Source organism: Helianthus annuus, chromosome 14, assembly GCF_002127325.2.
Source record: "Helianthus annuus cultivar XRQ/B chromosome 14, HanXRQr2.0-SUNRISE, whole genome shotgun sequence".
NCBI classification, from domain to species: domain Eukaryota; kingdom Viridiplantae; phylum Streptophyta; class Magnoliopsida; order Asterales; family Asteraceae; genus Helianthus; species Helianthus annuus.
In genome coordinates this window covers 25,579,212-25,606,811 of record NC_035446.2, presented here as the reverse complement: position 1 = coordinate 25,606,811, position 27,600 = coordinate 25,579,212, and the positions used below count along the sequence as shown (strand labels likewise).

Sequence of the window (27,600 nt, the reverse complement as noted above, 5' to 3'; positions counted from 1 at the left end):
TTTATTGCTCTCTGTGTTTTGGTCGTTTTAATGGTTTTGCCCTAATCCTTTAGAAATAGTCATTTTACTCATTGATTTATTTAACTTATCTGCATTTCACTCCCGCCCCTAACTCTGTCTAAAATATTTGTTAAAGATAAGGGTATTATGGTAATTTATTAAATAATGATTTAATTACATATAGCTAATTTATTAATCTAAAAGATCAAAAATCTCCCTCTCTCTCTCTCTCTCTCTTTACTATAACAATAACCACAATCACCATCGACCCTTACCAATTACCATATCTCTTGCTCTCTCTATACCCAATATCCTCTTCATTGATTCCGTCACCACCACAATACTTTCGGCACTACCACCACAGTAAATTTCGTCAAACCGCCACCACCACCTCGTCATTAGAACCACCATAATACCCCCGTCATTAGCAACAACACCGCTTTGATCTCAGGCCCGCGAAGCCATAAAACCGTCACAGCCTTAGTATAACAACCCTAAAGAAAACCGACACCCTCGTAATATTTTCTGACACTCTAAAAATATTTAAAATATCCCAATATGTCCCTAAAAACACCCCGTACGTGAAAACGGACCCCGAATACCTTAAATATTATTAAAAATAATTAAAAAACAAATTTTTTAAGTTGAGGCGGGTCGCGTAAGCCACACCTCAACCCTTAGCGGGCCGCGACAAGGTAAAGGCTGGCATGACCATGGGCCGCCACGTGGCCCAACACCCGGCAAACCTATATGATGACCCAACACCCGGCAAACCTATATGATGACCCGGACACCCTAAACCTATATGATGACCATGGGCCGCCACGTGGCCCAACACCCGGCAAACCTTATATACAAAATGTGGAACACGTTACCATTAGACGAAGAGTTAGCCAATGTGTAACATGACCCACCAGTCAGGATTGACAGTACTGAATGAGTAATTGGGTAGATATAAACATTGTAATCGCTCTCAATACTGTTAAATTAATAACACTTTTCTTGATTAAACTAGGATTCACTCACCAGTATTTCCCACTGACAAAATGTTTTTAAAACGCATTTCAGGTAACACAATGTGAAAGCCAATTAGAAGCCAGCTGGACAGCACTGAAGGCTTGGAAACGTGGCTATAAAAGTTACCTAAATAAAGAAGGCGTTTTATTTCAAATAAAATGGGATTTATCCCTATAAATCAGTTTGTAATGAAAACTTAGGTTTTATCCCAATGTGTTTATTTATATAAAATATGGTGTTTTACCCTGATAAAATATTTCCTAACTACGGTCCTGATGTAATTTCCGCTGCCAAATTGATAAACACCGATACCACCGATACTGAGTTCGCGGCCACCCGTTCCCAGGCAATTAGGTGGCGAGGGTTGTGACAGAAGGTGGTATCAGAGCTTAGCCACTGATTCAGCCACAGAAGTGTTCTGCTGACACCAAAATTCAAAGTGTTAGGAAATAAATTACGGAAATACGTGCATCATTGTATTTTCTTATTATGTGTTATCTGACTATTTGTTAGTTTACAGTATGAGCGACCAAGGACCATCTGACACGTACCATCAATTGTCTGCTTCGCCTAGAAGCGAAGGTGCCTCTTCTCAGCCTGCCCTCTCGGGGTACTCTGCTGATACGAAGAAGGAATATTCGTGCTTAAGGCTCAATCTGAAGAGCCATTTCCTCAGAAAAAGAGAGGATGGTTCAGTAGGGGAGCACACCAGCGTAGGAAACGTATGAAAAGGTTGCAAGAACAGAGAGTGTTAGCAGCAGCTAAAAGGGAAACCGATGCCCATACCCAAGACATGCTTAATAGAAGCCTAGCCAATTTCCATATTTTAGCAACCACTGCAGCTGACCCTAATTTGGAACAAATGTTAGCACTTCAACCCCTACCACTGTTCCCAAACCAGCCCATGGAGATAGAAAACCCTGAAAATCAAGTAGAAATGCATGATTTTAACCCGGAGGAAATACCTAGGGTACCAGCACCAAATCCCTCAAACCCAAATTACGACCCGTGGTGGGATGATAATAGAGACTATGTGCAACGTTACCCTATCCATGAAGACTTGCCCATGCCCAATCTAGGAGCCTACCAAGGGTTAGATCATCTAGATCCCTATTACGATAACGATGTATTTATTAGGGAGATTTTAGAGAATTCTTACCCATACCAGGCCCCTCTACCCTCATACCCAGGAACCCGCACCCCAGATTCCGAACCCAGTCCTAGAACCTGCACCCCCAATGAGTGCAGAAAACGTACAAGAGCTTAGGACATTTGGTGAGGAAATCTTAGAAAACAGTGAAAGGATGAGGCAGGTGGGAGAGCGACTCGTCTGAAGTACGACAAGAGCAATATGGATTTCTGGATGAATCCATATCCTTAGAAGTGATGGTGGAAAAAGTTATAATAATAATAATATATAATATGTGTGTTTGAAAAAAAAAACTACGGATGCCTACTACTAGTAGTGTAACTTTAAATTTCAGTCGGTATTGTAATTTTAATTTCAGTACTGGTGTGTAATAGATGCATACTATAAGAAAGAGTAAAAGTCGCAATGCTCGATGTTTTTGATCAATCTGTGTGTTGTGTGATTGGTTGCATTAACTATTATTTTGTGATATTAATATGTGGTAAATGTTTAAAATTCAGATGGATAACGAAGTGAATCAGGAAAACCAGAACCATAATATCCAGAATGACAATAACCCGAATAATGAGAATCCGAACAACAATAACAATGGAAACCAAGTGGATAATAGTGTTATCCAACACATAGTGGCACAAGGAATAATAGATGCAATGCCATTTATTATCCAAACTGTTAAAGAAACTGATAATAAAAGTAAACATAGCAGTAAGCGACCAACTGAACCTGAACACAGCGTGAACAATGGACCCGTACTTCAAGCGCCCATTCCCAAAAGAAGAAGAACCATATCTCATGGTTGTTCTTACAAAGAATTCTAATCCTGCAAACTAATAGAATTCTCGGGCAATGAAGGACCCATTGCAACTTTACGCTGGATAGAAAAGACTGAGGCTGTTTTAAAAATAAGCAAGTGCGCTGAAGAAGATAAGATAATGTTTGCCTCAAACCTGTTTAAGAACTCAGCCTTAGAATGGTGGAACACTATCCTCCATTCGAGAGGAAGTGATAGGGTGTACAACATGAATTGGGAGGAATTTAAAATATGATAGAAAAGAAATTATGCCCTCCTAATGAAAGGAACAGATAGCAAATAAGTTTCTGAACCTTAGGATGACCGGGGTAGATAGTAAGGGCTATACTACCACATTCTTTTAATATGCTAGAATAGTACCAACCCTTGCATCACCCGAACCGGTATTAATCTCCCGTTATATCTGGGGATTAATTGGAGAGATTAGGCATGTAGTCAAGGCAGCTAGACCTCAAACCATAGAAGAAGCGGTAGAACTAGCAAATACCTTGACGGACAAACTAATCCGTACTAGAGAAGAAGACCAAAGGAGAAACCTAGCTCAAAGGCTTAACCAAGAATTCCGATCTGGAAATTCCAACCGTGGGAAAAGTGTAGGTTCCACATCTGCTACATATTGCAAGTATTGCAAAAGAAAGCATTCTGGAAGATGCTCTATATATTGCAATTTCTGCAAAATATCGGGGCACAAGGAAGAAGACTGCAGGAAGAAAGCCAACAACAGGATATGCTACAACTGTGGAGAACAAGGTCATATTAAGCCAAACTATCCAAAATTAGCTCCAGCTGCAAACAACAAGAACACTAAAGATGCTAGAGCATTTGTTCTAACTGCAGATGAAGCCAAGATGATTCCGAACGTGATAGCCGGTACGTTTTTAGTTAATGATGTTTTTGCTAAAGTATTATTTGACTCTGGTGCAAACCAAAGTTTTATTAATACTTCGTTTTGCAAACTTTTAAATCAATCATTAACTAAACTCCCACAAGAATGTCTAGTAGAGACAGCAAATGGAGAAACCATTAGGATTTCTGAAATATTGAAGGGAGCGAGAATAGAAATTTTAAATCAAAAGTTTATTGCAAACCTTTACCCAATGAATCTGGCAGGATTTGATATTGTATTAGGAATGGATTGGTTAATAGCCAATAAAGCCAGTATTTTATGTGATCAAAAGTCAACTCAAGTAAATTCACCAAGGGGTGAAAAGATCACAATTAAAGGAGACAAGCCATCTAGATTCACAAAATTCATCTCTGTGATGAAACTGCAAATTATATAAGAAAAGGATCTATAGTGTATCTGATAATACTAAAGGAAAAGAGCTAAAAGACATCCCCATGGTGTCTCAGTTTTCAGATGTATTTCCAGAAGAATTACCAGGATTACCACCAGATAGAGAAGTTGAATTTAGAATCCATCTGCTACCAGGGACAACACCGATTGCCAAAGCACCTTACAGTTTGGCACCAGCAGAAATGCAGGAACTGAAGAAACAGTTAGATGAATTACTGGAGAAAGGATTCATACAGCCAAGCTCATCGCCATGGAAAGCACCGATACTGTTTGTCAAAAAGAAGGACGGATCAATGCGTATGCGCATTGACTACCGTGAATTGAACAAGGTCACGATTAAGAATCGGTACCCATTACCAAGGATCCATGACCTGTTCGATCAACTTCAAGGGGCTTGATTTTTCTCTAAAATCGATTTAAGATCGGGATATCATCAATTAAAGGTACAGGAAGAGGACATTCCTAAAACCGCGTTCAGAACAAGGTATGGTCATTATGAATTTACTGTCATGCCATTTGGTTTAACCAATGCCCGCATTTATGGACATGATGAACCGAATATGTAAGCCATATTTGGATAAATTCATAATTGTTTTTATTGATGATATTCTCATCTATTCTGAAAGTAAAGAGGATCATGCAAAGCATTTGTACACACTTCTAAGTCTATTAAGAAAGGAAAAGCTTTATGCTAAATTTTCAAAGTGCGAGTTTTGGTTAGAACAGGTACAGTTTCTCGGACACTTAGTCGATCACGAAGGAATTCATGTGGATTCCACAAAAATCAAGGCAATTACCAAATGGGAAACCCCTGAATTGCCAACCGAGGTTAGAAGTTTCTTAGGATTTGCAGGTTATTATAGAAGATTTATTCGAGATTTTTCTAGAATAGCCATTCCCTTAACCAAGTTAACCTGTAAATCTGTTAAGTTTGAATGGGGACCAAAACAGGAAGAAGCCTTTAGAATTCTTAAGCAAAGACTAACCCATGCACCCATATTAACGTTACCAGAAGGAACTGAAGACTTTGTAGTCTATTGTGACGCTTCTAAGTTAGGTTATGGATGTGTATTAATGCAACGTCAAAAGGTTATGGCTTATGCATCTAGAAAACTTAAGAATCATGAAGAAAATTAGTCAACCCATGATTTGGAATTAGGAGCCATAATTTTTGCCCTTAAGATTTGGAGACATTACCTTTATGGTAGTAAGTTTACCATTTTTACTGATCATAAAAGTCTAAGGTATGTTTTTGGGCAAAAGGAACTAAATATGAGACAAAGACGCTGGATGGAGATTCTTAGTGATTATGATTATGATTGTGATATCCAGTATCATGCAGGAAAAGCCAATGTAGTGGCTGATGCTTTAAGCCGAAAATATCACGAAAAGCCAAAAAGGGTACGTTCTCTTAAATTAAATCTACAAGTAGATTTAAATGAACAGATTAGAAAAGCACAAGAATCAGTAGTCAAGGAAGATACTGAAAAATTAAAAGGAATGATTAAGAAATTAGAACAAGGAACAGATGGAATTTGGAGATTCCTTAAGAAAAGAATATGGATACCTAAATTAGGAAACCTACGCCATCGTATATTAGAAGAAGCCCATAAGTCTAAGTATACAATGCATCCTGGAAGTGATAAAATGTATCAGGATTTAAGAAAGAATTTTTGGTGGATAGGAATGAAAAAGGATATAGCAGCTTACGTTTCTAAGTGTTTAACCTGTTCGCAAGTCAAGGCTGAACATCAGAAACCCTCAGGATTATTACAACAGCTAGAAATGCCAGTTTGGAAATGGGAATTGATAACAATGGATTTTGTTACCAAATTACCCAAAACAAGAAAAGGTAATTATACAATCTGGGTGATTGTAGACAGGCTAACCAAATCAGCTCATTTCCTACCAATGAAGGAAACTTTTAGTATGGAACAATTAGCCAAATTGTATATAAATGAAATTGTTTCATTGCATGGAATTCCTTTATCAATTGTTTCTGATAGGGATAGCCGTTTTACCTCTTATTTTTGGTCAAGTTTTCAAAAAACAATGGGAACCAAGCTAAATCTAAGCACAGCTTATCACCCTCAAACAGACGGTCAAAGCGAAAGGACAATTCAGACAATGAAAGATATGCTTAGAGCTTGTGTAATTGATTTCAGAGGTAATTGGGACGATCACTTACCTTTAATAGAATTTTCTTATAATAACAGTTATCACACAAGTATCAATGCTGCACCATTCGAAGCACTTTATGGACGAAAGTGCAGAACCCTAGTCTGTTGGGCAAATATTGGGGAAAAGCAACTATCTGGACCTGAGATAGTGCAAGAAACAATTGACAAGATCATTCAAGTCAAGGAACGACTGAAAGCAGCACGTGATCGACAGAAAAGCTATGCTGATAACCGACGTAAACCATTGGAATTTCAAGTAGGAGATAAAGTATTGTTAAAAGTCTCTCCTTGGAAAGGAGTGGTAAGATTCATCAAAAGAGGAAAGCTAAGTCCCAGGTATGTTGGACCTTTTAAGATTATTAAAAGAATAGGACCTGTAGCCTATCAGCTACAACTGCCACAGGAAATGCCAGGAATACATAATGTATTTCACGTATCTAATCTCAAGAAATGCTTAACTGATGAATCACTGATGGTTACTCTTATGGATATAAGGGTAAATGAACAACTCAAATTTGTAGAAATGCCTCTACAGATTGAAGACAGGAAAATTAAGAATCTCAAGCATAAGAGATTAGTTCTGGTCAAAGTTAAGTGGGACTCCAAAAGAGGACCCGAATATACATGGGAGCTTGAATCAGAAATGCAAAGGAAATATCCACACCTGTTCCAGTAGACCTCGAGGACGAGCTCTAAAACAAGGTGGGGAGGATATAACAACCCTAAAGAAAACCGACACCCTCGTAATATTTTCCGACACTCTAAAAATATTTAAAATATCCCAATATGTCCCTAAAAACACCCCATACGTGAAAACGGACCCCGGATACCTTAAATATTATTAAAAATAATTAAAAATCAAATTTTTTTAGTTGAAGCGGGCCGCGTAGTAAGCCACACCTCAACCCTTACGCGGGTCGCGATAAGGTAAAGGCTGGCACGACCATGGGCCGCCACGTGGCCCAACACCCGGCAAACCTATATGATGACCCGGACACCCTCAACCCTACCCGGGCTACTACACGGGCCGCGTAGCCCGTTGTTTATGTTTACGCGGGCCGCGTAAAAGTCGAAAACCAGCCCTATAAGTAGAGGGCCTTGGATCTTCAGTCTGCTCGTTCATTTCTTTCTCAAATCTCGAATTTCTGAAAGTGTAGGCATAATTTCGGGTCTAATACCCCCTAAATAACGAGGTTCTGCTCCGTTGTAAGTATCATAATCCCTGCAGACGTATTAGATACTCTGCCCGATTGATCTAGGGTTCCGTAACGGCTGTCGTGGTTATGCCCGACGTAGTCGTTGGAATGCCGTCTCGGGGAGGGTATTACTAATGTTAAAATGGGTTATTATACTAACACGTGTGCATTTGTGTAAATTATAGATAATTCCCAGGGAATCCTTACAGAAAACCTAAGACAACAATGTGAGTTTATCCGCTTTTTGTAAACCTTTTTGTGAACTGTTTTACAAAACCTTAAATGCTTTACAATATGATTAAGCAGTGATTGAGTCTTTGTAATTCTACGATTACTGCCGGTATGTTGGGGTTTTATATACAAAATGTGGAACACGTTACCATTGGACGAAGAGTTAGCCAATGTGTAATATGACCCACCAGTCAGGATTGACAGTACTGAATGAGTAATTGGGTAGATATAAACATTGTAATCGCTCTCAATACTGTTTAAATTAATAACACTTTTCTTGATTAAAATGGGATTCACTCACCAGTATTTCCCACTGACAAAATGTTTTTAAAACGCGTTTCAGGTAACACAATGTGAAAGCCAATTAGAAGCCAGATGGACAGCACTGAAGGCTTGGAAACGTGGCTATAAAAGTTACCTAAATATAGAAGGCGTTTTATTTCAAATAAAATGGGATTTATCCCTATAAATCAGTTTGTAATGAAAACTTGAGTTTTATCCCAATGTGTTTATTTATATAAAATATGGTGTTTTACTCTAATAAAATATTTCCTAACTACGGTCCTGATGTAATTTCCGCTGCCAAATTGATAAACACCGATACTGAGTTCGCGGCCGCCCGTTCCCAGGCAATTAGGGGGCGGGGGTTGTGACACTTAGGGTATTTCAGTGGTGGTTATTACATATCTTAACTCGTCTACCGCCAGGAAACCCCCAAATCTGTGTAAGGTTAAGACCAACGACTAAGAGATTACGGGAGGTCTAAAACTCAGATATGCGGTTAAAGGGGTGAGTGGTGTTGATGGCGGGTGGTTACAATTTGCAGGTGGTGGTGGATGATGACGATATTTGGTGGCTACTGGTGGTCGTAGGTGGTATGGGGTTCGGATTTGGTGTTTCGAAGGGGTTCATTTTTTTCAGGTGAGGTGGTGTCACAGCCCCCGATCCCTATCTCCCGGGAACGGGCGGCCGTGAACCAGTTTCGGTGGTATCACATTTATTTATTCAATTTGGCAGCGGAAATTTTCATCAGGATCGTAGTTAGGAAATATTTTAATCAGAGTAAACCACCATGTTTATAACATTAAACATATGGGTAAAAACCCAAGTTCTCAATACACACGTTTCATAGGAATACATCCTATTTATTTGAATAAAAACATTCATTTTATTCTTAGGTAACTTTATTGCCACTTTTCCAAGCCTTCAGTGCTGTCCAGCTGGCTTCTATTTGGCTTTCACATTTTGTTACCTGAAACGTGTTTTAAAAACATTTTGTCAGTGGGAAATACTGGTGAGTGAATCCCAGTTTAATCAAGTTTGAGTAAAAACCAATTTGCAGTATTGAGGGCACATCCGCAATTACATTTGTATCCAAGACATCACAATTAACATCAGTGGTACGGTCATACTCAACTTATGGGATGTTACCACGCCAGTAACCAATTTTGTATACAAAACCCCAACATACCCACTATAATTGTATTCTTTACAAATACTCAATAACTGCTTTGTATATATTTAATTAAGTGAGGTTTTGTAAAAACTGTTAACAAAAAGGAGATTACTCACATTGCTGTTTTAGGTTTTTCGTAAGGGTTTCCTGGAGATAATCTATAAATTACACAAATGCACGTGTGTTAGTATAATAACCCATTTTAACATTAGTAATACCCTCCCCGAGACGGCATTCCAACGACTACGTCGGGCAGAACCACGACAGCCGTTACGGAACCCTAGATCAATCGGGCAGCGTATCTAATACGTCTCCAGGGGTTATAATACTTACATCGTAGCAGAACCTCGCTATTTTAGGGGGTATTGGACTCGGGTATAATGCCCGCTATTTAAAAGCTAGAGAGAAAGAAAAGAAATTGAGCGAAACTGACTGAAGGCCGTTGCCCTCTATTTATAGTTGTGAAATCGCGTCCCCACGCGGCCCGCGTGAAGATTGGGCCTGGTTCTACGCGGCCCGCATGGCCTAAGGCCTAGGCTTAGCTGATCCGGGTCATCTTATAGGTTCGACACGACTTGGACACGTGGCCGCTCCGGGTCACGCCACAAATCCGGACACTCGCGGCCCGCATTGACTTAACCCACCATGTACGCGGCCCGCTTGGGCTTAAGGTTTTTGGCAAATCCTGGTTACTACTCGCGCGGCCCGCATAGACTTGAGGTGAGGCCCTACGCGGCCCGCCTCAACTTAATAATTATTGTTTTTATTTATTTTATATAGTATAATCTTATCTTGGGGCTCGGTTTTCACATACGGGGTGCATATAAAGACAAGTTGATATATTTACAATATATATTAGAGTGTCAGAAATATTATGAGGATGTTAGTTGTACCGAGGGTTGTTATATCCTCCCCACCTTGTTTTAGAGCTCGTCCTCGAGATCTACTGGAACAAGTGTGGATATTTCTTTTGCATTTCGTTTTCAAGCTCCCACGTGTACTCGGGTCCTCTTTTGGAGTCCCACTTTACTTTGACCAGAACCAATCTCTTATGCTTGAGATTTTTAACTTTCCTATCTTCAATTTGTAGAGGCTTCTCCACAAACTTGAGTTGCTCATTAACCTCTACATCCTTAAGAGGTACTACGAGTGATTCATCAGCTAGACACTTTTTAAGATTGGATACATGAAATACATCATGTATTCCTGCCATTTCCTCTGGCAGTCGTAGCTGATAAGCTACAGGTCCTATTCTTCTAATAATTTCAAAAGGTCCAATATACCTGGGGCTTAGCTTTCCTCTTTTGATGAATCTTACCACTCCTTTCCAGGGAGAGACTTTCAATAGCACTTTATCTCCCACTTGAAATTCTAATGGTTTGCGTCTGTTATCAGCATAACTCTTTTGGCGATCACGTGCTGTTTTCAGTCGTTCCTTGACTTGAATGATTTTATCAGTTGTTTCTTGTACTATCTCAGGTCCAGATAATTGTTTTTCCCCAATTTCTGCCCAACAGACTGGGGTTCTGCACTTTCGTCCATAAAGTGCTTCGAATGGTGCAGCATTGATACTTGTGTGATAACTGTTATTATAAGAAAATTCTATTAAAGGTAAGTGTTCGTCCCAATTACCTCCAAAATCAATTACACAAGCTCTAAGCATGTCCTCCATTGTCTGAATTGTCCTTTCGCTTTGTCCGTCCGTTTGAGGATGATAAGCTGTGCTTAGATTTAATCTGGTTCCCATTGCTCTTTGGAAACTTGACCAAAAATGAGAAGTAAAACGGCTATCTCTATCAGAAACAATTGATAAAGGAATGCCATGTAATGAAACAATTTTATTTACATATAATTTGGCTAATTGTTCCATACTAAAGGTTTCCTTCATTGGTAAGAAATGAGCTGTCTTGGTTAATCTATCTACAATCACCCAGATTGTATCATTACCTTTCCTTGTTTTAGGTAATTTGGTAACAAAATCCATTGTTATCCATTCCCATTTCCAAACTGGTATTTCTAATTGTTGTAACAATCCTGAGGGTTTCTGATGTTCAGCTTTAACTTGTGAGCAAGTTAAACATTTAGAAACATAAGCTGCTACGTCCTTTTTCATTCCTATCCACCAGAAATTTTTCCTTAAATCCTGGTACATTTTATCACTTCCTGGATGCATCGTATATTTAGACTTATGGGCTTCTTCTAATATACGGTGACGTAAATTTCCTAATTTAGGTATCCACATTCTCTTTTTATGGAATCTCCAAATTCCATCCGTTCCTTGTTCTAATTCCTTAATCATTCCCTTTAACTTTTCAGTATCTTCCTTGATTACTAATTCTTGTGCTTTTCTAATTTGATTGTTTAAATCTACTTGTAGATTTAATTTAAGAGAACGTACCCTTTTTGGCTTTTCGTGATATTTTCGACTTAAAGCATCAGCCACCACATTTGCTTTTCCTGCATGATACTGGATATCACAATCATAATCACTAAGCAATTCCATCCAGCGTCTCTGTCTCATATTCAACTCTTTTTGCCCGAAAACATATCTTAAACTCTTATGATCTGTGAATATGGTAAACTTACTACCATAAAGATAATGTCTCCAAATCTTAAGGGCAAAAATTATAGCTCCTAATTCCAAATCATGGATTGAATAATTTCCTTCATGACTCTTAAGCTGTCTGGATGCATAAGCTATAACCTTTTGACGTTGCATCAATACGCATCCATAACCTAATTTGGAAGCGTCACAAAAGACTACAAAGTCTTCAGTTCCTTCTGGTAATGCTAGTATGGGTGCATGGGTTAATCTTTGCTTAAGGATTCTAAAGGCTTCTTCTTGTTTTGGTCCCCATTCAAACTTAACAGATTTACAGGTTAGTTTAGTTAAAGGAATGGCTATTCTAGAAAAATCTCGAATAAATCTTCTATAATAACCGGCCAATCCTAAGAAACTTCTAACTTCAGTTGGTGACTCTGGGGTTTTCCATTTGGTAATTGCCTCGATTTTTGTTGGATCTACATGAATTCCTTCATGATTCACCAAATGTCCGAGAAATTGCACTTGTTCTAACCAAAATTCACACTTTGAAAACTTAGCATAAAGCTTCTCTTTTCTCAATAAACTTAAAAGTAAGTGCAAGTGCTTTGCATGCTCATCTTTACTTTTAGAGTAAATTAGAATATCATCTATGAAGACAATTATGAATTTATCCAAATATGGCTTACATATTCGGTTCATCATGTCCATAAATGCGGCTGGGGCATTGGTTAAACCAAATGGCATGACAGTAAATTCATAATGACCATACCTTGTTCTGAATGCGGTTTTAGGAATATCCTCTTCCTGTACCTTTAATTGATGATATCCTGATCTTAAATCGATTTTAGAGAAAAATCGAGCTCCTTGAAGTTGATCAAACAAATCATCGATCCTCGGTAATGGGTACCGATTCTTAATCGTGACTTTGTTCAATTCGCGGTAGTCAATGCACATACGCATTGATCCGTCCTTCTTTTTAACAAACAAAATCGGCGCTCCCCATGGCGATGAGCTTGGCTGTATGAATCCCTTTTCCAACAACTCGTCTAGTTGTTTCTTCAGTTCTTGCATTTCAGCGGGTGCTAAACGGTAAGGTGCTTTGGCAATCGGTGCTGTTCCGGGTAACAGATGAATTCTAAATTCAACTTCCCTGTCTGGCGGTAGTCCTGGCAATTCTTCTGGAAAGATATCTGAAAATTGGGATACTACTGGGATATCTTTTACTTCTTTTCCTTTAGTGTTAGTAATTATTGAAATCAAATACACTATAGATCCTTTTCTTATACAACTTGCAGTTTTCATTACAGAGATGAATTTAGTGGATCTAAAAGGTTTATCTCCTTTAATTGAGATCTTTTCACCTCTTGGTGATTTTAATTGAATTGTCTTTTGATCACATAAAATACTGGCTTTATTGGCTATTAACCAATCCATTCCTAATACTACATCAAATCCAACCAGATTCATTGGGTAAAGGTTTGCCATAAATTTTTGATTAAAAATTTCTATTCTTGCTCCCTGCAAAATTTCAGAAATCTTAACGGTTTCTCCATTTGCGGTTTCCACTAGACATTCTTGTGGTAGTTTAGTTAATGATTGATTTAGGAGTTTGCAAAACGAAGTATTAATAAAACTTTGGTTTGCACCAGAGTCAAATAATACTTTAGCAAAAATATCATTAACTAAAAACGTACCAGCAATGACGTCTGGAATCATCCTGGTTTCCTCTGTAGTTAGCACGAATGCTCTGGCATTTTTAGGATTTTTGTTGGTTGCAGCTGGAGCCAATTTCGGACAGTTTGTCCTAATGTGACCTTTTTCCCCACAATTGAAACACATTCCATTACTGGATTTCTTCTTGCAATTCTCTTCCTTGTGTCCTGGGGCCTTGCAAAAATTACAGTAAGTAGAGCATCTTCCAGAATGCTTCTTTCTGCAGGCTTTGCAGTAGGGTGCAGAGGTAGAACCTACATTCCTACGATTGGAATTCCCAGAACGGAATTCTTGAGTAAGCCTTTGTGTTAGGTTTCTCCTCTGGTCTTCTTCTCTAGTACGGATTAACTCATCTGTCAAGGTATTAGCTAGTTCTACAGCTTCCTCTATGGTTTGGGGTCTAGCTGCCTTGACTACATGTCTAATTTCTCCAATTAATCCCCAGATGTAACGGGAGATTAACACTGGTTCAGGTGATGCAAGGGTAGGTACTATCCTAGCATATTCAAAGAATGTGGTAGTGTAACCTTTACTGTCTACCCCGGTCATTCTTAGATTCAGAAACTTATTTGCTATCTGTTCTTTTTCATTGGGAGGGCAGAATTTCCTTTCTACCATGTTCTTGAATTCTCCCCATTCCATATTATAAATCCTATCACTTCCTCTGGATTGGAGGATAGTGTTCCACCATTCTAAGGCTGCATTTTTAAACAGATTTGAAGCAAACAGTATTTTATCTTCTTCAGCACACTTGCTTATTTTCAGAACTGCCTCAGTTTTTTCTATCCAGCGTAAAGCTGCAATGGGTCCTTCATTGCCCGAGAATTCTATTGGTTTGCAGGACCAGAATTCCTTGTAAGAACAACCATGTGGCATGGTTCTTCTTCTTTTGGGAACGGGCGCTTGAAATATGGGTCCATTGTTCACGCTGTTTTCTGGTTCAGTTGGTCGCTTACTGCTATGCTTACTTTTATTATTCGCTTCCTGAATTGTTTGAATAATAAATGGCATCGCATCTATAATTCCTTGTGCCACAATATGCTGAACGGCACTATTATCCATTTGGTTTCCGTTGTTATTATTGTCCGAATTCTCATTAACCACGTTAATGTTACTCTGGTTATCGTTATTCAGATTTTCTTGATTTCCCGCGTCGGCCATCTGAATTTTAGACATTTACCAAATATTAATATCACAATTAATATTTGAATATATCCAATCACATAACACGCACGTTTATCCAAAAACGTCGAGCATTGCGACTTTTACTCTTTTTATATAGTATGCATCAATACACACCAGTACAGAAATAAAATTTACAGTACCGACTGAAATGTAAAACTACAATACTAATAGTATGCATCCGTAGTTTTTTTTTTTTTTTCTAACACATACACACCATATATATTATTATATTATTATTATTATTACTGTTTCTACCATTACCTTCACTGATATGGATTCATCCAAAAATCCATATTACGCTCATCGTATTTCCATACGAGGCGTTCTCCCACCTGTCGCATTCTATCACTGCTTTCTAAAATTTCCTCCCCAAAAGTCCTAAGTTCCTGGACATTTTCTGCACTCATTGGGGGTGCAGGTTCTAGGACTGGGTTTGGAAACTGAGGTATGGGTTCCTGATACGGAGGCATAGGGGCTTGGTACGGGTATGGATTTTCTAAAATTTCCCTAACATATGCATCACTAATGTTGTAGGGATCTTGAGGATCTAACCCTGGGTAAGCTCCTAAGTTGGGTATTGGCACATTTTCCTGAATTGGGTTTTGTTGCACGTAGTCCCTAACATCGTCCCACCAGGGGTCGTAATTGTTTGGGTCTAAAGGATCAGGTGCAGGTACCCTAGGTATCTCCTACGGGTTGAAATCAGGCATTTCTATCTGGTTTTCTATTTCCATGGGTTGATCAGGATTTTGTGGTTGTGGTGCTAGCATTTGTTCCAGGTTTGGGTCAGCAGCAGTGGTTGCTAAAATATGGATATTAGCGATACCCCTATTGAGCATATCCTGATTATAAGCATCAGTTTCTCTTTTTGCTGCGGCTAACACTCGCTGTTCCTGCAACTTTTTCATTCTTTTCCTACGCTCGTGCGCTCCCCTACTGAACCATCCCCTCTTTTTCTGAGGAAATGGCTCTTCAGACTGAGCCTTAAACACAAAGATCCCTTCTTCTGTGTCAGCAGAATACCCTGAGAGGGCAGGCTGAGAAGAGGAGGTGCCTTCGCTCCTAGGCGAACCAGACAGTTGACGATAGGCGTCAGAAGGTCCTTGGTCACTCATACTGTAAACTAACAAATAGTCAGATAACACATAGCAAGAAATACAATTATACACGTATTTCTATAATTTATTTCCTAACATTTTGAATTTTGATGTCAGCAGAACACTTCTGTGGCTGAATCAGTGGCATAGCTCTGATACCACCTTCTGTCACAGCCCCCGATCCCTATCTCCCGGGAACGGGCGGCCGTGAACCAGTTTCGGTGGTATCACATTTATTTATTCAATTTGGCAGCGGAAATTTTCATCAGGATCGTAGTTAGGAAATATTTTAATCAGAGTAAACCACCATGTTTATAACATTAAACATATGGGTAAAAACCCAAGTTCTCAATACACACGTTTCATAGGAATACATCCTATTTATTTGAATAAAAACATTCATTTTATTCTTAGGTAACTTTATTGCCACTTTTCCAAGCCTTCAGTGCTGTCCAGCTGGCTTCTATTTGGCTTTCACATTTTGTTACCTGAAACGTGTTTTAAAAACATTTTGTCAGTGGGAAATACTGGTGAGTGAATCCCAGTTTAATCAAGTTTGAGTGAAAACCAATTTGCAGTATTGAGGGCACATCCGCAATTACATTTGTATCCAAGACATCACAATTAACATCAGTGGTACGGTCATACTCAACTTATGGGATGTTACCACGCCAGTAACCAATTTTGTATACAAAACCCCAACATACCCACTATAATTGTATTCTTTACAAATACTCAATAACTGCTTTGTATATATTTAATTAAGTGAGGTTTTGTAAAAACTGTTAACAAAAAGGAGATTACTCACATTGCTGTTTTAGGTTTTTCGTAAGGGTTTCCTGGAGATAATCTATAAATTACACAAATGCACGTGTGTTAGTATAATAACCCATTTTAACATTAGTAATACCCTCCCCGAGACGGCATTCCAACGACTACGTCGGGCAGAACCACGACAGCCGTTACGGAACCCTAGATCAATCGGGCAGCGTATCTAATACGTCTCCAGGGGTTATAATACTTACATCGTAGCAGAACCTCGCTATTTTAGGGGGTATTGGACTCGGGTATAATGCCCGCTATTTAAAAGCTAGAGAGAAAGAAAAGAAATTGAGCGAAACTGACTGAAGGCCGTTGCCCTCTATTTATAGTTGTGAAATCGCGTCCCCACGCGGCCCGCGTGAAGATTGGGCCTGGTTCTACGCGGCCCGCATGGCCTAAGGCCTAGGCTTAGCTGATCCGGGTCATCTTATAGGTTCGACACGACTTGGACACGTGGCCGCTCCGGGTCACGCCACAAATCCGGACACTCGCGGCCCGCATTGACTTAACCCACCATGTACGCGGCCCGCTTGGGCTTAAGGTTTTTGGCAAATCCTGGTTACTACTCGCGCGGCCCGCATAGACTTGAGGTGAGGCCCTACGCGGCCCGCCTCAACTTAATAATTATTGTTTTTATTTATTTTATATAGTATAATCTTATCTTGGGGCTCGGTTTTCACATACGGGGTGCATATAAAGACAAGTTGATATATTTACAATATATATTAGAGTGTCAGAAATATTATGAGGATGTTAGTTGTACCGAGGGTTGTTATAGGTGGGCGGTTTAAATTGCGGTGGTTGTGGTCGGCTGGTTGTGGTTGGCTGATGGTGGTGGGTGGTGAATGATGATGTCGGGTGGTTGTGGGCGGTGTCAGGTGGTGGATGATGGTGTAGGAGAGACTGTATTTGTTATGTGTGTGTATATGTATATATTAATACTTTACATTTAAATATATAAATTATTACCAAAGTTGTGGTTGGCTGGTTGTGGTTGGCTGATGGTGGTAGGTGGTGAATGATGATGTCGGGTGGTTGTGGGCGGTGTCAGTGGATGATGGTGTAGGAGAGACTGTATTTGTTATGTGTGTGTATATGTATATATTAATACTTTACATTTAAATATATAAATTATTACCAAAGTACCTTTATTTTATACTTGAAATTACCAAAATACCCTTTCAGTTAACATACAGTATGGATGGAGTTAAGGCCGTAGAGCAAAGTAGCGATAAAACCGAAATATCAGAGAGTAAAATGGCTATTTCTAAAGAATTAAGATAAAACAGCTAAAACGACCAAACCACAAAGAGCAAAACGAAAGTTTACTCTTTAACACAATATTTAAAAAGAACAAACCCATCCCTTGAAACAAGGCTATCATATAGTTTGAAATTCCCAATTTAGTAAATTTAGCTTTAGTTTCCGGGTAACCCACAGTTAAATTGAATATGGATACATCAACTTCATCTAAAAGGTTTTATCAGATAATAGCGTGTTGTCTTGCACAACTACCATTAGTACCCAAATTATGATATATACTACCACAACTAAAGCACATAACACGAACTAACAAAATTACCTCCAATATTAGAGTCATGCGATTAGGATCAAATACAAAGGATCCTAATTATAAAAAGGGTACAAAGACTTCTAAAAAAATCCACTACACAAAAAAAAAGCTTAAATATCCACCACCACCCAAAAACCTAAACCCTTATCCTTTTTTTTGCAGAGGGGGTGGAGGTTTAGGTTTTTAGGTGGTGGTGGGTGTTTAGTTTTTTTTTTAGATTTTTTTTAGGTTTTTGGGGGTGGGAGGGGGGGGGGGGGAGGGTTAGGCTTTTGGGTGGTGGTGGGGGGTTTAGGTTTTTGGGTGATGGTGTGGTGAGGTGGGTGTTTAGGTTTTAGGTGGTGATGTAGTGGGTTTAATTTTATGTTATTGGACATTTGTCACTTTATAAATCTTTCTTACACTTTTTACAATTAGAAGCCTTTGTAGAATAACTTGACCCTAGAGTTATGATGTCCTAAAGTTGGGTTTTTAATTATCTAAGTAATTTGATCTGTTTTAAAGAATGACAACTTAAAGAAGATGCATTGGTTTTTGGGGGTGGGAGGGGGTTTAGGTTTTTGGGTGATGGTGTGGTGAGGTGGGTGTTTAGGTTTTAGGTGGTGATGTAGTGAGTTTAATTTTAGGTTATTGGATATTTGTCACTTTATAAATCTTTCTTACACTTTTTACAATTAGAAGCCTTTGTAGAATAACTTGACTCTAGAGTTATGATGTCCTAAAGTTGGGTTTTTAATTATCTAAGTAATTTGATCTGTTCTAAAGAATGACAACTTAAAGAAGATGCATTGGTTATTTGAAATAAAGCTATTTGAAGTATATAGTTCTTGCTTGAACTTGTTGGAAACTTTTTTTACCCAAATGGAAGGACAATAAGTTCATAACATTTATCATTTGTGTGATCTAACTTGTACGGGTAAGATCAAATAAAAAATTTATTTTACCTAAGTAGAATGAGAAGTAATTTTAACCATTCATTTTTCAAATCAATAGTTAAGATGAAAGTGTAAGAAAAAGGAGGAGTTCAAGGGTATCTTGAGAAAATCCTATTTATGGACTTTGTCTCTCCATATGCAAGTCACATGCATATTCCACCCCTATCTTTTAAACGTTCATAACTTTTTTATACGACATTATTTTTTCATAAAAATTTCACCGTAAAATCGAGCATCTTTTTATCTTTAATTTGAGTACCATATTGCTATATAAAATATGAATAATAAAAAAACCCATTAAAATGTGTTGTATTTCTATGTTGTATAACATTTTTTTTGTGTTGGATTTTGGTATTACATTTTTGTTTGTCTTAAATTTTTTTTCTCAATTTTTTGTGCTGGATTTTTTTACTACATTTTTTGCTGAATTTTCCGTACTATATTTTTTTGTACTAGATTTTTTGTGCTATATTTTTTGTACTATATTTTTTGTGCTATATTTTTTTGTACTATATTTTTTTGTTGTTTTTTTAAAAAACAAAAGAGGTGGCACATGTCATTTTCACTCCTATTTATAAGGACCAAAATGTCCTTAATTTCTACTTATTAGGAGTGCCACATGTCCACATCACAATCCTTCTTAGACAAAATCCACTTTTTAGTGGATACTTCCCCCTAACTTGTATAATGAGTATATTTCAAATTCGGATTAGTGCTTCTTTCGATTTTCCTTTTAGATTTGGTTTTGAAAAAAAAAAAATTCTCCATGTTGACATTTTAAAGAAGCATTAGTACATCTAAGGTTGGGGTGTGGTATAAAGTCTCTAGGGGGTTAGGTTTTTTATGGTTTTTTTTTTTTTTTTTGGGGGGGGGGGGGGGGGGGTTAGGCTTTTGGGTGGTGGTGGTGGTGGTGGTGGTGGGGGGGGGGGGTTAGGTTTTTGGGTAGTGGTGGGGTGGGTGGGTGTTTAGGTTTTAGGTGGTGATGTAGTGGGGTTTAATTTTAGGTTATTGGACATTTGTCACTCTATAAATCCTTCTTACACTTTTTAAAATTAGGAGACTTTATAGAATAACTTGACCCTAGAGTTATGATGTCCTAAACTTTGGGTTTTTAATTATCAAATTCATTAACTACGTAATTTGATCTGTTCTAAAGAATGACAACTTAAAGAAGATGCATTGGGTATTTGAAATAAAGCTATTTGAAGTATATAGTTCTTGCTTGAACTTGTTGGAAACTTTTTTTTACCCAAATGGAAAGACAACAAGTTCATAACATTTATCATTTGTGTGCTCTAACTTGTATAATGAGTATATTTCAAATTCGGATTAGTGCTTCTTTCGATTTTCCTTTTAGATTTGGTTTTGAAAAAAAAAATACTGACATGTTGACATTTTAAAGAAGCATTAGTACCTCTAAGGCTGGGGTGTGATATAAAGCCTCTAGGGGTTTTATCACTTCACATCAGCGTCATGTTACATAGGGGACTTTAAAGTCACTCCCTTTGACAGTTTAACTTGCATGTAATGATTTAAAGTCCCCTTATTAAACAAAATACAAAAAAAATAAAGAGCAAAATATTTGATTGGTTGAAAAGAATGGACCCCACCTACACCCATCTTTAACGCTCATTATTGCAATGGAGCCCTCTTCATGGTGCCCCCCTTTAATGCCAGAGATGGCTTTAGGACGCTAAAAATAATGATTTGATCAAGGACGCTATACCACACTCATAGCCTAAGTGCTAAGAGATTCTCCCATTGATATTATTGAGAAGTCAAATTATATTGTGAAAAGAGAATCTCATGTTGGCAAAATGGTTCTAACCGGTTAACTAATATCATCAAGACCCATGAAAAATTACATAAGCTTTATTAGATCATTAAGGGTATTAAGGGCATGTTTCTTGAAGTTTTTTAAATAACTTATTAACTTATTGGCTTTTTGGAAAAGTTAGTATAGAGTGACTTATTGACTTTTCTCCCTCACATACATCCTCATTGTCAAACATCATTTTGAAGCTTATGACTTTTCAAAAAGCCAATAAGTGAATAAGTTGTTTCAAAAAGCTTAGTCAAACATGCCCTAAAATCTTTTGAGACATGACAGGTACAAGATTGTAGCTAACAATTGAGTGGGGTTGCTTCCACATATTATTTAGCTTGTGATAATGCTTAGGTGCTGTTTGTTTTTGCAGACATAAACTGTCTGCAAGTTGATTTCATCTGTTTTCATGTCTGCAACTGAAGATGTGGTCTGAACCTCTTCAAGCTGAAAATATAAGAGTGTTTGTTTTTATAAATTGATACTGTCTGTACAAACTAAATGAACTTTGTTTTATTTTCCAAATCAAAACATCCTAAACCAATTACCTCAACTACACATTCCATTTGTTTTATTTTCCACAGATAATCATTTGCTTTTAATTAGATCTGATAATGAGATTCTAAACAGGTCTAAAACTATAAGTAATCAACCATCAAACTTAAATGTGCCAGATATGCACAATCATCATTCATTACTACTACAATTAAAGCTAATTAGTTAAAAATAAATAACGAACCCTAAATGTGACAGAAACTACATCAAATTTCAAAAAAAAAAAAAAAAAAAAAAAGCAAACCACTAATGGAATTCAAATGCAATAAACGGATACCTTGAAAAGTTGCAGAGAGAATGACGATTGAAGAAGACGATACGAAGCATCAGTTAGGGTTTTTGAATCACCATTTTCTTATTCCATTCTTCACTGCAGAGAAAGTGACGATGATGATGTTGAAGGTTGATGGCAACCGCGACGGTGGTGGTGGCCGACTAAGGCGACGGCCGGCGACGGTGATCTTAGCTTTTTCTTGAGGGAGGAGGGTTTTTTGTGAAGATGAGAGATGAGGGTTTTTTGTGAAGATGTTTGAAGTAAGGGTGTTATAGCTTTTTTTTTAAGCTGAAAAAAGCCATTTTCAGATCTGTTTAAAAGAAAAAAAACAAACAGTCTTCAAGGCCTTATGTCTGCCCGCCTGCAGACATAGGCTCTTTACAGACGTTTTAAGCAAAAACAAACAGCCTCTTAGACTCATAACTCTCGTTTTGGCTTAAAGGATTTATTATTTTATTTAGTTTGTGCAAGCAAATCGTGTATGAAATGACAAATCAGTATTATTCCCCAAACCTTTGGATTTAAAAACTGTTATATTAAATTGAACCGGTTCACTGGAGTCAAGTCAGTCGTTTCGTCTACGTTAAGACTAATATAATTATGTTCAAATTGTTTTGATTACTTTTCAATATTGAAATTGTATTCTCGTGACTTGCTACTACAGTGCTAGTTTTTTTTTTTTTTTTTTCGCTTAAGATTAAGTGGCTGTTTGGCAACTTCTAAATGGTTAAGTGTTAAACCACTAAGAGGTCTGAACCACTAAGAGGCAGTATAATGTTTAACCGTTTAAAGGCAAATGTCTGACCAATTCAGATTAGAAGTCATAATCATTCAGACTTAATATAATACTTAATCATTCAGAGGCAAATGTCTGAACCATTCAGACATGTGCTCGCGAAATAAACAGTCTGAACCATTAAGTGATGAACCAGTAAGAGGTCTAAAATATTAAAAGACTCATTAATAGCTAAATAAACAACCTCTAAGACTCCGCATCAAATTTTAGTGTGCGGAGTCGTAGTTGGTAGGGTTGTTCTTTAGACATGAAAAAATCTATAAATCTTCTAAAAGTCAGCCATAACAAATTTCAAATACGTGATTCAGTTTGTCTTTACCTTTAAGTGGAAACAAATTTGAATAATGATTATTTATGCCTTCGATTTTTGGAGGTAGTTATTGTAAATTTTGGATTTATGCATTCTAGTTGTTTGGTGTTTTGGACTCACTTTTGCCGTTGCCAAGCTTGCAGAAAGAGAACAAATTTTAAGTATTTTATAGTGTGTACAATTTTAATTTTAAAAATACAAAAATCATAAATTCATATATATAGAGAGTAATATCAAATAAAACGTTTATTTTGCTAAAATAGGATGAAAAAGAATATTCACCATTCATATTTCAAATCAATGGTTAATATGAAAATGTAAAAAAAAAAAAAAAGAGGAGTGTAAGATTATAATGGGAAAAATTTTATTTATTGACTTTCTCTCTTCACATGCAATGCACATGCATATTTCATCATTTTTTTAAACGTTCATAACTTTTTTTATACGACATTATTTTTCATAAAAATTTCACCATAAAATCGAGCGCTTTTTATCTTTAATTTGAGTACCATATTTCTATATAAAATATGACGACTAAAAAAAACCCCAAAAAATTTGTTGTATTTTTATGTTGTATATCATTTTTGTGCTGGATTTTTGTATTACATTTTTGTGCTGGATTTTTTGTACTAGATTTTTGTGCTAACTTTTTTGTACTATATTTTTGTACTACATTGTTTGTGCTATATTTTTGTACTAGATCTTTTTTTTTTTGCTATATTTTTTTGTACTGAATCTTTTTTGCTAGAATTTTTGTACCGGATTTTTTTGTTGTATTTTTTTGAAAACAAAAGGGATGTCACTTGTTATTTTCGCACTACTATTTATAAGGACAAAAATGTTTTAGTACCAAAATAATTTCTTCCTTCCTACTTATAAGGAGTGACACATATTATTATCACAATTACTTAGGCAAAATTCATTTTTTAGTGGATCCTTCCCCTATATCATAATACCATTTATGTTATTTACTTTATATGGTTAAGTTATTCTACAAATACTCCTAATTGTAAGAAAGGTAAGAAGGATTCATAGAGTGACAAGTGTCCAATAACCTAAAACCTAAACCCACTACACCACCACCCAAAACCTAAGAACCCACCCACCCACCCCCACCCCACCCACCCCACCAACACCACCCAAAAGCCTCCCCTCCCCCTCCCCCCCCCCCTTCGCAAAAAAATGGGGGTGAGTGATGGGGGGTTAGATTTTTGGGTGATGGTGGGTGTTTAGGTATTTTTGTAGTGGGTTTTCTTTTTATAGTTGGTTTTTTTAGAAGCCTTTGTACTATTCTTACAATTAGAAGCCTTTGTATTTGATCATAATCGTTACTTTATATGTTATAGTACGTCTTTAATTTTATTTTAGGTTTGGTTCAACCGGTTTCGACGGTTCTCAATCGAATCAATAGTTAGGGTGTAGGGAGTGGTTAGACACTTGAAATTCCTAAACTTCAAAATCAACCAAAGAGAGTGTTCCATGTCATTCAATGAAAAGTGTTTAAACTATGCTCAAAAGTGTTGGCAATGGTTAGACACTTCATGAATTGGTAAACTATTTAAAAAAAAAAGAAAAAAAGGTGTGATTGGTTGAGAAGGCATGGACCCCACCACACACCCCTCTCTCTCACCTCTCCCCTGTTGGGTTTCCATGGTGATCGTTCAAAATTTTATTTATAAAAAAACCCGGTTCAATAAATAACAGTTAATTAATTAAACGAGTTAAATAATAAAACTCAGCGGAAATATAAACTAATGATCAATGGAAACGAAACCCGACAGTATCCGGTTACATGCAAATACGAGCACAATGAAATATATTTAACTACCGATGAGAAAGATATACCTCGGTTAATGACTAACCGGTCGAGACACCGAGGTTCAACGAACAAGTGCTAGTAAACAAACTAACGAAACGCGACGAGGGAGGTGGCGCCAAGCAGCGGCCAACCGTGGTAGACAGCGGCGGCAGCCACAGCAATCGGCGGCGGTAGGCCAGAGGCGGAGGTGGCCAGCGGTCTTGCGGCGGCGGCGGCCGACGGTTCTGGCCGGCGGCAGTCTTGGCCGGTTGTGGTTGTGGTGTTATGAGAGCCTTCTTATTTTTTTTATCCAACCTCAAAATGCAAGACCAACCATCCTTAAATAGAGAATGAAGATCTATGCATGTTTGCCAAGTGGCGGACATGCATAGTGCATGTAATGCCTTTGGCCGAGATGTAGGTGCGCGACAAGTGGCGATGCAAGAGTGCATGCGTGACAAGTGGCGTAGAAGAGTGCTCTTGTCTCACCTGGTCCACGTACCCGCCTCTCAGTTTAATACCTGCGTATCGTTCGTGATTACCAGTTAAATTAGTTAAGTGGATTTTAGTTCGTTGCCCACGGTGTAACTCTTACGGGTCAAGACCCGGTCGGCAGCGTTGACTTATCGAATCGGACATAATATCTAACATCCCCTCCCTCTCCCCGATTAGGTGAAGGTTCACCGCATGAAACCCACTTTGATTGGTAAACTTAAGATGGCATTGGTTTGGTTTGCCACTTCGGTAAACCCACTTTACCGCACATCACTGATACCACAACGTATCCCCTTACAGTTTTAAATTAAGGTAAACCAGCAGGACAAATGGACACTTTTTTTGTAGCAAACCTAAGCTTTTATTCTTTTATTAGATCAAATGCTTTAACGAATAACTATTATGTTAGTTATGGTACTCTCTTATTAAAAAACGGTATTAGACTGGTGGGTATGAGGCACGACAAGGGCACGGCTTGGCCCGGAACACCGCCCCCCACAGGCCCGACTCATCCTATCCGGCTTGTCTTATCCGTCTCCCACACGACGGAAACGACGGGCCTCTCTTCTCTCTCCTCTCACACACATAGCTATACATACATATATATATATATATATAATATATATATATATATGTATATATACACAAAGGGGTTCATCCCCCACCCCCTAGGTACATCCCCTTCAAGCCCCGCTTACGTGACGGTGACATGACAGCCCATCCCCTTGAGGATGAAGCTCTTCATACCCTCCAGTCTTACTAGTTTAAGAAAAAAAAATCTAAACCGTTAAACCAAATTTTTGCAATCAGTACGGCCAAACCGTTGTAACTGATTTAATTTCCTGTTGAACCAAACCGTAAACCTTACCTAATGTAAATCAAACATTTATTTCATATACATAGGGTATGTTTGATATGGAGCTTTTATAAGTTTCTAGTTTTAAGTTTTTAAGAAAAAACTCTTATTCAATAAAAAGTCTTGTTTGGTTGAAGGGGCTTGAAACTTTTAGGTTAGGAATTTGAAACTTTTAATTGAACGCTCCTACTTGTAGCGTTTAGAAGGAACTACAAGCTTTTAAGGAAAAATAATTTTTTTAACCTCTAAAGATAATAAACTTTTTAGTTATGTCTGTTTTTAGCTTTAAAATAATATATAGTTTTTTTCTTTGTATTTTTTAATACTACAATAGATTCTATTACACATATTATTATTTACATTAAATTGTACCATTATCGTACAAAAAAGAACCAAAACCAACCGAATAATATACGTATCGGTACCAATATTTAATTATATTGTTTTGCTTTCGACAAACCAGTATTTGTTTATATTGTTTTTTTTTATTTCGATAAACTTACATTGTATTGCTACTATACCGTACCGAACAACATCGGTACCTGTACTCATTTGTATGGCTTATGTTTGGTAATGAATTTTGTGCCACAACGGTGCAACCGTAGTCAACCAAACAAACAACATCGGTATTGGTATCGGTACTTATTTTTAGTGTTTTTACATTTGGTAAACTGACGTATCCTATCGAACAACATTGTTACATGTAGTTGTATTCATTTTTATGATTTCCAGTTTTGATAATTTTAATTTATACAACTATGCCTGTGATGATAAAGAATATCATTATCGTGACGATCTGAACTGATCGATACCATTTGGACAACATCGTTTTCGGTACCGGTGTTTGTTTTTTTTCTTTTCATTTGATTTTAAACATGTGTTTATTTTTATACCGAGTGTATGTATCGTACCAGTACTATAACGAACCTAACCGATACAGATCGAACGTCCGCTATAACGTAACGCCTCAACGTGCGATGAATCTACCTAGTAATATATATACATAAACTTATATTTGTACTTGATTTTGCTCATAAATGCAGTATGACTTTTATATATTACTTTACATCCATACGAATATAAATAAATAAATAAAGTAAACATAAAAATAAAATTTTACAGAAAAGTAAATATTTACAAGAAGTTATATTCACTATGTAAATTTAATAAATATATAACTTATTTAAATTTGATGAGAAATGAAAAACCTTTAAAATTCAATACATGTTCATATACCATTACAAATATAAAAGCTAAGGGGCTGTTTGTTTACCTCTTAATGAGGCTCTTAATGGTTCAGACCTCTTACTGGTTCAGCACTTAATGATTCAGACTGTTTGTTTCACGAGCAGATGTCTGAATGGTTCAGACATTTGCCTCTGAATGGTTAAGATTTATACAGAGTTTGAATGGTTAAGACCTCTAATCTGAATTGGTCAGACATGTGCCTCAGAACGGTTAAGCATTATACAGGCTCTTAATGGTT

General features: G+C 37.4%; 1 long non-coding RNA gene across 1 annotated transcript; it reads right to left on the bottom strand.

Annotated features, from left to right (window-relative positions):
* Positions 1–21,014: 21,014 nt before the first annotated feature.
* LOC110905370 lies at positions 21,015–22,142 on the bottom strand. Its single transcript, XR_002573058.2, has 2 exons — positions 21,863–22,142; positions 21,015–21,477 (listed from the first exon to the last, which is right to left on the bottom strand). It is a non-coding gene; the product is annotated as an uncharacterized LOC110905370 (long non-coding RNA).
* Positions 22,143–27,600: the final 5,458 nt, after the last annotated feature.